We start from the raw sequence: 10,523 nt of genomic DNA on the forward strand, positions 1-10,523 counted from the left end.
TCTTATGTATGGGTATTTGCTTAATCTGTAATCAATGGTGTGAAACATGCTAAGATTTACGTATATGTATATTGCTTTGGTGTTAATATGATTGTTACCTTTGCATTTTTGGTTAAAGGGTATTCAGACACACACTTATAAAATTAGGTCTTTTGTCGTTGCTTTTTTTTTTTATGTTATAAGCATGATGAATATATGTGTAATAGAAAACATAATATTCTATATGATATATATATATGAGCTAGAGTTTGTGATAGTTTTGTATCATGAATGTATTTAAAAGCATGATAGGATCAGCTTGGGCCTATTATGACAATTATTATTATTATTACTATTATTATTATTATTATTATTGCAATTTTATTCTTTAAGGAGCATGGTAGGTTGTTGATTTAGGATTTATATGCTATGTGATGATTTTGTGCAATAAAAGCGAATAGAAAGAATGGTTAGGGCTTTGATTTATAGTTCATGATTTTATGTGACTAAGTGTGCAAGAAAAATAGAAGCATGCCAAATATGTCAATTCGTTCTTTTAGCAAGGTGTTACCAGCAGCACGACTCCCACATGCTTATCTCACTCAAGGCTATAAATCCTCTTATATTTAGAAAAGTAAAAAGGGTCTTGGAACAAGAGTGTATCTTGGATATACGAGGGCAACCTTCAGGTACCAGGTACGCATACGGGAACAGGTTGTACGACCATGGGGAGCACAGAAGCGTAACCGTGACATCCATCTATGGCAAGTAGTGGAAGTACGAGGAGTGGTGGCATGGCCTGCATGTCTCTGACCATATATCAGAGTCGATGCCACAACCACCTGTGCCACTACGTCTGGTGCCACTTCTCTAACACTCATACTAAATTAGTAGTGGAGGCATCCCCACGGACCCTGACTATGTACCGGAGCCAACACCATGACCTTCTGTACCACTACTACCTGTGCCACCACACTGACGATGTACCCATGTACCATATGGTCCCCCAGGATCACAATGTATCATAAGCCATTAGAGCTTCACTATAAATTGATTCTGACCTATCAAACAAAGGGGTTGAAAAATTCTTGGAAGATTAGATTAATCTAAGAGAAAAATACGAGTTTTCTTTCCATTTCCTAGCAATTTTCCTTCAAGTTTCTATAAGTTCATTTGTGTTCATTAGATATTGATTTAAGTTTTTGAGTTTTCCATCCATATTTCGTTGACGAGTTCTTACCATCAACAGTTTGGCGCCGTCTGTGGGAAGGATAAGTGCTAAGCCACTGTTCTTCCATTAACTCCAGCATAAAGAGATGCCAAGACGCTCTAAGCGATTGAAAGAACCACGAGAGGTGGAGGTCCACCTCGACAGAGATCAGCTGTAGGCCTCCATGAGGAATCCCCCACCACTTGAAGATGTGGGTGCACCAAAGGAGCTAGGGGTTCCTGAGGGTTAAAAGGAAGCCTTGTCCCCAGCTGTCTCACCTGATGAGAATCTTCCTAGGTCAGCAGCTGCCCCCGCGAGAGATGCCGGCAAGTTCCTGTCCCCAAGGCCACCACAGGTGCCGAACTCCGGACGGCAAGATCCGGGCCCATCAACGTGTGGGCTCGAAAAGCATCCCCTAGTCCTTCCATGAGCTTGAGTTCTAGATCTTGATTTTACAAAGAAGAGATACACGAACTGCACCAGAAGAACCAAAGGCTAGAAACCACGTTAGAGAACATGCAAGAGGTGTTGAACATCCTGCTAGAAGGAAAATCAAGCGTGCCCCTTCCTAGACGAAAGGGAAAAGGCCCAGAGGGTGGAGAAACCACAGTTCCTATGGATGATGGGAGGACTCGACTCTCCACCAGTAATACCCCTCGGACAAAGTAGTGTGAACATCCTAGGAAGGCGAAGCAGCCCCAGTTGCCAGAGTAGAAGAAAATGCTAACCCTCCTAATGAAGCCGAAGTCACCTCTAGGGAGGCACCACCTGATCTAAGAGAAAAGCTCAATAGAAGGAGGTCAGAAGTAAGGACAACACCTACTGTGGCCCCTCCGAAAGGTAGAGAAAGGGGAAAGGTCGACCCTACCGAGGTGAGGGACTCCTTGAATATGAAGCGACAGGAGCTAGACACCGAGATGAGGAGCCTTCAGAGCAAGATCTTCACGGAGTCTGGGGGGCACATTACCGATGAAGAGTTCGACTACGAGTCACCCTTTACACAAGAAATCCAGTTGGAACAACTCCCAGCTAACTTTAAAGAACCTCATATGACCCCTTATGAGGGAAATACGGACCCCAAATACCATCTAGACACGTTCAATGACCTAATGAAGCTGAGAGGAATTAATAGCAGGGCCAGGTGCCACTGCTTTGTTGTCATGTTAAAAGGACCTGCTTACAAATGGTTCAAAAGACTCCGAAGGGTCTATTAGGTCATGGCAACAATTTTCTGACAAGTTTCTCCGACCACATCATGTTGTACGCGATTATACACTATCTGGCACTAGCCTTGCTAATATAAAGCAAGGAGAAGGAGAGAGCTTGAAGAGCTACATCGATAGGTTCAACATGGAGGCGGCTAAAGTGGGAAGCCTGACCAAGGGAGAACTTAAGATGGCGATCACGGCCAGAGTGCACCCATGCAGTAAGCTTTGGGATAACATGCTCAAAAGGTAGGTCACAGACTTAGAAGATTTCTATGAGCGGTCACAAAAGTACATTCGTGTCGAAGATAGTCATGAGAACTTGAAGGCATCACTTGTCAAGCACCCACCCCTGAAAGTTCAAATGACAAAAAAATGAAAAGCCTATACGAAGGCCCAAGAGATGACCACCAGAGGAAGCACAAACACGGAGGTAACCCTAGGCAAACATCCCATACTTTCTACACCGACTTGATGCATACTAGGGAGTATATCTTCATAGAAAACGAGAATCAGGTCCCCTCCAGAAGACCCCCACCAATGAAGAGAGATCAGTAAAAGAGAGACCCTGGAAAGTATTGTTAGTATCATAAAGACATTGGCCACACCACTGTAGAATGCACTCATTTAAAGGTGGAAATAGAGGAACTCATACGCAGGGGGCACTTGGGAAGATACGTCCGAAGAGAAAATGAAAGACCAGGTGATAGACCACCCTCGCCATGAGCGCGAGAAGTGGCCCCAGAAGTGGAAGGGGAGGTGAGAACAATCTTTGGAGGACCAGGATTCAGAGGAGAATCGAGAGTAGGGCAAGATAGGTACGCCAAGGAAGCTAGAAGAAGCCCACCCTCATGCACGTTAAGCTTAGAACAACGACCCCTGAAAAAATTTAAAGGGGAAAATGATTCATAACCTTCAGCAAAGAAGACGCACCGGGTGTGCATTTTCCTCACAATGACCCCTTGGTGTTGACTGTTCAGCTTGCAAACATGAGGGTACATCGGGTCCTGGTGGACAACGGAAGCTCCGTAGACATCCTATATCGCCCGACCTTAGAGAAGATGGGACTGGGTATCAGAAACCTAAAGCCCTGTAACACCTCCCTGTATGGGTTTACAGGAGACTCGATACAACCTTTGGGTACAATCGAGTTAGCCCTCACCATGGGAGAGCCACCCAAACAAACCATTGTAATGACGAACTTTGTCGTAGTAAGCTGCTCCTCGGCCTTCAACGCGGTATTAGGGAGACCCTCCCTAAGAGAATTGAAGGCGATAACCTCTATATACCACTTGGCCATAAAATTCCCAACTCCTGGGAGGGTGGCGAGCATGAAAGGGGACCAGAAAGAAGCAAGGGAATGTTATAACACGTCCCTTTGCCCATCCATGACACTACCAGAACTTATGGCGATGGTAGTGCATGGGAGCACAAACCCGAGAGAGTTCATCCCCAAAATCACCGAGGAGATAATAATTGATGGTTAAAGCTCCACTTTTAGTATGATCATCAAAAGGGCTACCACAGTTAGACCCCCAACAACTACGAATTAGAGGGGTAACTTAGATGCCCTGATATGTAGAAAGAACATTGTACTATCCTTATTTTTAATGAATATGTTTCTTATTGACCTTTCACACTCCTCATTTACGTGAACACATATCTAAGTCTTGTGTACCTATCATAAATTGGAATTATCAAAGTGCATGAGCAAAAGGATCAATATGCCCAACGAGATAAATCTCGCCAACCACTTAGGGGGCAGAGTACACAACCAAAAAGGGTCCTAAAAGAGAACCTTATAATATATATATATAAGGAAGAAAACCTTGCAAGGCATATCTCGAGTTCACAAGGATTAGCTACCCTTATTAACATCAAGAGGGTCAAAAGGTCCTACAGGAAGACCCTCCTAATAAAGGTTGACACCTCCACGAGAGGAAAAGCCTCAGGAAGAGCCTCCTAGTAAAGGTTGATGTCTCCATGAGAGGAAAGACCTCAGGAGGAGCATCCACTAATAAGCCTAGAACGACCACCAAGCCGTTTAGCCAAAAAGGGTCCTAAAAGAGACCCTTGCAAAAATAGTACTATGCATAATGACGAGAAAGACACTTCTCGCAAGAAATAATACGCGCGCGAAAAAATATATAAAAGGATGGCTAGAATCCAAAGGGTCAACATATCCTTATAAATACAATCAAGGTGCACCAAAGAGAGACCTATTGAACCCCTTTTTGCATGCTCAAAAGGACCTCAAACATAGAGGGACAAAAGCAAATGATTGCATATATATATAAAATAGTGATGATGAGCAAACAAAGAATCTAAAACAAGAAAAAAGAGAGAGGAAATGAAGACCTTAAAACCACCAAGCTAAGAAGATAAAATGTAAATATTGTGCTTGAGATGAAGGTCTACTTGTAAGATCCATAAGCTTGTCTTAGCCATTGGATTCAATGCCTGATCAATGGTCTAGAAGGAGGCTTGGCACTTGCCTTGGGATTCACAAGCTAATACCTCGCGAACATCCTAAATGCATCGTGCCTTGAAGTCTACAAGAGAGCCTGAAGACTCTCTCGTAGACTGGGGGGAAAGTGTGAACACTACAAATTGGACATGATCCTGAAAGGCCTAAGCCTCACACAAGGTCTTTGCGAGACTGACCTGTCTCGCCCCACGCGAATCCCAATCACACTTCGCCTCGCGTGCCCCAGCCCATGCCTCAGAGGGAGGCCTCGCGCCACCATTCGGGTGCCTTGCTCGCAAGCTCCACATGAGGGCCTCACACCACCAGCTGCGTGCCTTGCTTGCGCGCTCCACATGAGGGCCTCGCGCCACCAGCCGCGCGCCTTGCTCACGCGCTCCACATGAGGGCCTTGCGCCACCATCCGCGTGTCTCACTCGCGTGCTCCACATGAGGGCCTTGCGCACCATCCCATCACGCGAAGCCACACCTTGCAGGCCTTATCCAAGTGCCTAGGGACGCACACCATCTCGCGTATTGCAAGGCCTCGCCTTCACTGTGCTAGGTGCCCAAGCCCACGCATCATCTCATGAGCCACACCTCTATGATATAAGTATATGCCATGCTGAAGAAGCCCTCCTCTATTTTTTAAGTAAGGTGTTACCAGCAGGGCATGACTCCCACATGCTTATCTCACTCAAGGCTATAAATCCTCTTACATTTAGCAAAGAAAAAAGGGTCTTGGAACAAGAGTGTATCTTGGATATACGAGGGCAACCTTAAGGTACCAGGTACGCATACGGGAACAGGTTGTACGACCATGGGGAGCACAAAAGCGTAACTGTGACATCCATCTATGTCAAGTAGTGGAAGTACGAGGAGTGGTGGCATGGCCTGCATGTATCTGACCATATATCAGAGTCGATGCCACAACCACCTGTGCCACTACGTCTGGTACCACTTCTCTAACACTCATACTAAATTAGTAGTGGAGGCATCCCCACGGACCCTGACTATGTACCGGAGCCAACACCACGACCTTCTGTACCACTACTACCTGTGCCACCACACTGACGATGTACCCATGTACCATATGGTTCCCCGGGATCACAATGTATCATAAGCCATTAGAGCTTCACTATAAATTGATTCTGACCTATCAAACAAAGGGGTTGAAAAATTCTTGGAAGATTAGATTAATCTAAGAGAAAAATACGAGTTTTCTTTCCATTTCCTAGCAATTTTCCTTCAAGTTTCTATAAGTTCATTTGTGTTCATTAGATATTGATTTAAGTTTTTGAGTTTTCCATCCATATTTCGTTGACGAGTTCTTACCATCAACAGAGGTACTAGAAGCTATTAAGGACTCCTAACAAGCTATGAATTTCATAATTTAGTAAGTAATCCCTTTATTCTTAAGCTTTTGGGTTATTTTAAATGTTCTTGAGATTTTAAAGCTTTGCTTTTGGGTTTTAAGTTGAATGATGTGTTTTATGGGGGGGGGGGGGGGGGGGGTGATTTGTGGTTCAAATCCAACTGGAAACATTTGTTTTGGTCGAAATCAGAGTTTGGTTTTTGTAGCGAATTGCATGGGATTTTGTTTGGGGAAGAACACTTATGTTTTGGGAAATTTTTAAGTTTCTGGCGACCTAGCGCGACCGCGCTAGTTTCCCAGAAGAAGTGGAGTTTAAATTGGGTATTGGATTTCGAGATCAGGGGCGCGGCCATGCTAGGTGCAGGCGTAACCGTGCCAGGTGCCCCGAAAAGCTATTTTGCTGAATTTTGACGGTGAGGCCCAGGGGCTCGGTAATCCAGTTTGGGAGCCACATAGGGGCTTGGGGGATATTTTTAGCGCCCTTTTAACTGGGAACAGTTGTTCTGAGAGTTAGAGTCCATATTGGAACTTGGGATCTAGGGTTGATTCCTGATGAATGTATACTTGTATTGTGACTAGGGTTTCCGCAAGGCTCATATCAGGGATAGCTTTTGGGGTGGTTTCTTTATTCACACAAAATTCAAGGTAAGAAGACTGCACCCTAGTTGTGATTAGGGCATGGGCCCCTGTTAACGAGCATGATTATAATTATGTCTGTGAATATCTTATTAAGTATAGTGGAATGCGTTGTATTTCATTATATGATAAATATATTATATGTTTGATTATTCTAGATTGGAAAGTTCGGCGTATAAGCTGTGGTCGGTACTATGCGTGCAGAACGCTAGACGTTATGGCTAGGCCACCCTCGGAGCGTAGTATGTACTTGTTTGGCTCGGATGCCACTTGAATAAATCTAAGTGCGATATGCCCTTCTCTAACTTTGTGGTCGTATACTTGCATAATGTGCCTGTTGAGTATAGTTATTATTGTTACGTATGTTGACTATATTTTATGAACTATCTGAATTGGTTTAATTAAGTGTTCTTACTGAGCCTTGGTTCACAGGTTCTATGTGGTGCATGTAAGGGTTAAGAGAAGCTTGGCCAGCCATGAGTTTAAGACTTTTAGGGGCGGTGTGTACATATGCAGCCTGCTTGAATGCCATGACCGAGATATCATAGAGGAACTAGTGTTGGACACTATTTTTCTACTTAGGTTGGCTTATTTTGTAATCCTTTGAGTTGTAAATAAGTTTTAAACTTCTATTTTGGGATCCCATGTACAGACCAAAACTTTTAACGAAAATGTTTATTTCTTTGACAAATTTTTTTAATATTGGAACCATTAGTTACTTAAAACATATGTTTACGTCCAACTGACTCGTTTAGCAAGTCCAACACTATTTTAAACACACGTCGCAATGGTCCTTGATTAGTAGGGAGTTACAACTTGGTATCTGAGCTGCCAAGATTTAAGGGTTCTTGATGACGGGCTGGGAATATACACTCGCCGCTAAGGACAAGCTTGACTCAGGGTTTGGTTACTATTATTATAGTTATGCATGTAGTTGATTAAATTGAATATATATGCCTTACCTGCCTGACTCATTAGGAAGCATGAGCTATTCTGGTAAGGCCTGAACCTTGAATGTTGTATGCATGTTAAATATGTGATTAGTAGCACAATTGTTGCTTGTAGATGCTGAAGAAATGCTTATTAGCATCATTGTTGTCTCTAGATGCTTGAAATGTTTAATAACATTATTTTATGTATATGGATGCTATGACGTGCTTATTAGCACTGCTGGTGCTTTGGAATGTTAAGAACGTGCTTATTGGCTCCCTGATTGAGCATGAATATGAATCGCCATTCTTATTAGCACGATTGTATATGTGTAAAGCTATTGAAATGCTTATTAGCATTGTCGATCCATGTGAATGCTTATTTGACCAGCTTTGGATCGTGGGTTGGCATGACATACTGTTATTATTGCGTGATGAGCTGAGTCATTGATGGCAGTTAGACTTGGAAATATGCTTCCAGGGTAATCAAATGAGCCAGTTGGCATTGATAGTCAGGTCATAAATAATGACCAGGGCCAGAACCCCCCGCCAGCCCCTGAGAACTGACAACAAATGCTTGTTGAAATGCAAGTTAGGTTGCAAAGGCAGGAAGAACAAATTTTCCAATTGAGACAGCAGCAGATTCCGGTAGGGAGCACTGCATTAGTAGCACCATCTGCTGCAATTGTACCGAATGTACAACAGCAGCCAGAGATTGAGAACCGTTGGGAACCTACTCTATGAACGATTCATGAAGCAGCACCGTTCGACTTTTGAGGGTAGCGCAGATCCACTCAAGGGTGAGCAGTGGATGAGCATGATCACATCAATCCTAGACTTTATGAGGGTGGTGGGTAACGAGAGGGTGGCTTGTGCCATGTACATGTTTTGGGAGGATGCCCAAATATGGTGGGAGGTGGTGTCCTAGATTAGGGATGTGACCACAATGAATTGGGAAGAGTTCAAAGATGTATTTAAAGAAAAATACTATAATGATGCAGTGAGAGCTGTGAAGGCAGATGAATTCAATAGTTTGGTTCAGAAAAATATGTAAATAACAGAATACGCCTGAAGTTTGATAGACTAGCCAAATTTCCCTTTTGACTTGGTGCCTACCAATGTAACCAGGAATGAGAGATTTCTTAGGGCACTGAACTCTATGATAGCCCGAGATGTCAGAATTACTACAGTGCCTAGAATGATGACATACGCTTAGGTAATAGAGAGATCCCTCACTGCAGAGGGTGCTGAAAACAAGATCTGGCGCGAGAACACGGGCAGAAGGGATACCAGGAGGATGGGACCTCCTTTTACAGGATATGGTAGCGACGGAGGCCCTAGTGACTAGAAAAGGAAGACCCCAGATATTGTTTCAGCTTCAGGCCCTGATAGGAGGCCACAGGGTGTACAGATTAGTCAGCAAGGCGACAATGAGGTTTGGAGGACGTATCCAGAGTGCGCCAAATGTAGAAGACGTCATTTGGGAGAGTGTCGGGCGAAGGCCTACTTTTTATGTGGAATGGTGGGGCATCTTAAGAAATACTGCCCAAGAGTGAAGAAATAGGAGCCGAAAATGGCAGACAGCTTGACTCCAGCTCAAGTGTTTGCACTGACATAAGCAGAGGTTAAGGTTAGTCCCTCTTTAGTGATAGGTTAGCTTTTTAGTGTTGACAATTCTTACACTGTAATGATTGATTCTGGTGCTACACACTCCTTTGTTTCTAGTAGATTAATTGATAGACTGTGTATGCCATGTGATTATTATATTGTTGGGTTTGGAACCTTATTTCCTACGGGGGAGATGGTAGTCTCTAGGAGATGGGTCAGATCATTACTGGTGATAGTGGATAGCAGATAGTTGTCAGTTGATTTGATTGAGTTAGCTATGAACAACTTTGATATGATTCTGGGAATGGACTGGTTAGTTAGATATGGGGCAACCATTGATTGTAAAAAGAAAATGGTAACATTTGAGCCTGAGGGTGAGGATCATTTTGTATTTGTTGGCACTGTGCATGGACCGTGTGTACCTAGGATATCAACATTGAGGGCTAGAGACCTATTGCGATGTGGTTGCATAGAATTCCTAGCCGGTGTGGTGGATACCACTTAGGTCGTGCTAGTGGGACCAGAATAGACTAGATTAGTCTGTGAGTTCCTGGATGTTTTTCCAGAGGAATTGCCAGGGTTTCCGCCACATAGAGAGATAGAATTTGTTATTGAATTGGCACCAGGGAGAGAGCCAGTTCTTAGGACACCATACAGAATGGCCCCAGCAAGTTGAAAGAACTAAAGGTACATTTACAGGAGTTGTTACACTTGGGTTTATTATACCCAGTTTCTCTCCATGGGGTGTGCCCATTCTATTTGTGAATAAGAATGATGGTTCTAAGAGGATGTGCATCAATTACAGGCAATTGAATAACTCAACCATTAAGTGCAAGTATCCTCTCCCAAGGATAGATGACATGTTTGATCAGTTGCAGGGTAAGATGGTATTCTCAAAGATAGACCTTCAATTTGGTTATCACTAGCTGAGGATCGAGGAGGAAGATATACCGAAGACAACTTTTCGCACCAGATATGGGCGTTATGAGTTTCTCATCATGTCATTTTGTTTGACTAATGCCCCAACAACTTTTATGGATCTAATGAACAAGGTGTTAAAGGATTATCTGGATTGGTTTGTGATCATCTTCATTGACGCTATTATAGTTTATTCTCA

Source organism: Humulus lupulus, chromosome 3, assembly GCF_963169125.1.
Source record: "Humulus lupulus chromosome 3, drHumLupu1.1, whole genome shotgun sequence".
NCBI lineage: Eukaryota > Viridiplantae > Streptophyta > Magnoliopsida > Rosales > Cannabaceae > Humulus > Humulus lupulus.